At 42.8% G+C, this 1978-nt stretch overlaps 1 pseudogene; it reads left to right on the top strand.

The window, feature by feature from the left end:
* Positions 1 to 626: 626 nt before the first annotated feature.
* Positions 627 to 1284, top strand: LOC109685483 (protein C1orf43 homolog; annotated as a pseudogene).
* The last annotated feature ends 694 nt before the right edge of the window (positions 1285 to 1978 follow it).

Here is a 1978-nt window from a genome sequence, read left to right as displayed (position 1 = left end):
AGATACTAAGAAAATAATTCAAGATGTGAAAGAACACCACACGTCAGAGACTGAAACAACTCAGAATTAAAATAATGTAACATAGCAAAGAAAAAATCATTTTCAGAAAGTATAACTAAACTGGGAAAAATAGTCAAAAAGCAGAAACTGCTTTAAAGGGACTGCTTTTTAAAAAGGAGAAAATATTATAAAATAAAAAATAAGAAGATAGATGTTGAAGAAACAAAGACAATTCAGTTTACAGATCAAGTAAGACTTGAAGAAGAAAAGCAAAGCAAGAAAACAACAAATATTAAAAATATAGTTGGAGAAAACTTCACTCAAATAAATTCTAAAAAAAATAGTCTTTTTTTTTTTTTGGATGGTACTGGGGCTTGAACTGAGGGCCTCCAGCTTGCTAGGCAGCTACTCACCAGTCCTGTCATTCTCTTTTCCTAATTGTCCCCCCAATCCTCCATCCCCCATGTTTTCAGACCAGATTGCTTGGTTTCTTCTCCCCTGTGGAAATGATCGGGGTGCATGCAAGCTGTGAGCCTGGGCTGATGAGGCAGAGCAATGGGAAAAACCTGAGTAGTTCTGCACCTAGTTCTGCACTGGGAAGGAAGCCATGGCTCTAGCAGTAACTGACTGGGGTGAATGTCGTGCTGATGATGGCCTAGGGGAACCTGGTATTTATTTTTGTGAAGAGACAAACCATGCCTTTTGCAATGAAATCTGGAAGGGGACCTCATGTGTCTGTGGGACACAATGCTCCCTAGGACCTGAAAGCAGAGATTAATATTCTACTTTCCAAGGTTCAGGATAGCAAGTATGGATCCCGGTCCTTGCAGATGATGATGCTACAGCTGGAAACCCAGGGAAATCAAAGTTGTTAGAACTGTCTGTACAGGATGAAAGCTCTGGACGCCACCTGTGCCTCTGAGATCGCATTTCATCACCCCAGTTCCTTAATGGGCAAGAATTTCCACCTCCCCCTTGCTAGATCTGTGAAACACTACTATTCCATTCAAGGGTGTGAAAGACCCTCATTGCTACTCTGCGATGGCCATGAGACAGTCCGGTATGGGACTAGGGTCTTTGGCTAGAATGAATACCTGCTGTATCAGGAGGCCCTGAGTGAACTGGCCACCGTGACCAAAGCACGAATTGGGACCTCTCAATGACAACGCCAATCAACAGCCAAAGACCTGACAGTAGTCACATGAAGTCTCCTCAACAAGCATCCGTGTCACATACCTCCCCTCCAGACAGAGAGTAAACACGCCAAGTGAAGGACAACTATAACACATTGGAGAATATTCTGTGATGGCGCTGAAGGACTCTCACTGCAGACTGAACCAGACAGATGCTTGCTGGACAGGCTTCAGGACAGCTGGTTCAGCAGGCCCAGACTGTATCAGCCAAAGTCTCCTTGTGTCCACAGTTCTTAGAGCTAGAACCTGAAGGGTTATTCCCCAACTCTTATAAGCATTTTCAGAACATCAACTAAAACTTAATTGTTCCCCATTAGCACATTTTTCTGGAATTAAATTCAGAAGTCATTCTGAATATTTCTGTCAAATCTTCCTTAAAAATCTTCATTTACTTTTGATGTAGCTCACCTGCCCTGTTGCAGAGTGTTTAATTCCAAAGGTGGTAGGTGAGGTGAGGTGTCTCCTGTGTCTACCCCACTGTACTCAATTGAATGGGAACTGTTTGGGTTTAGGGAGTCTCAGCGTTGATTGTTGGAAAAAGGAGAAGGAACTAGGGAAGTGGGGTTGAAGAAATGGGTGGTTGTGGAACAACTTACCCTGGTGCTGTGCTTAAGCCAAGATGTTTTGAAAACTAGCACAACTTTCCTCCCATGCAAGGATCTGCCCTTCCATCTTATTCAGTACTCTGTTGTGAATAAATTGAAAGGGAATATCCTGACACCTGACATAATCTATTCCAAGATAGGAGACAATGTGAAGAAATGGTTTTCCCTAATAAGCCAGTG

This window comes from Castor canadensis, chromosome 8 (genome assembly GCF_047511655.1).
Source record: "Castor canadensis chromosome 8, mCasCan1.hap1v2, whole genome shotgun sequence".
NCBI classification, from domain to species: Eukaryota; Metazoa; Chordata; class Mammalia; order Rodentia; family Castoridae; genus Castor; species Castor canadensis.
This window is presented reverse-complemented; position numbering and strand designations above follow the sequence as displayed.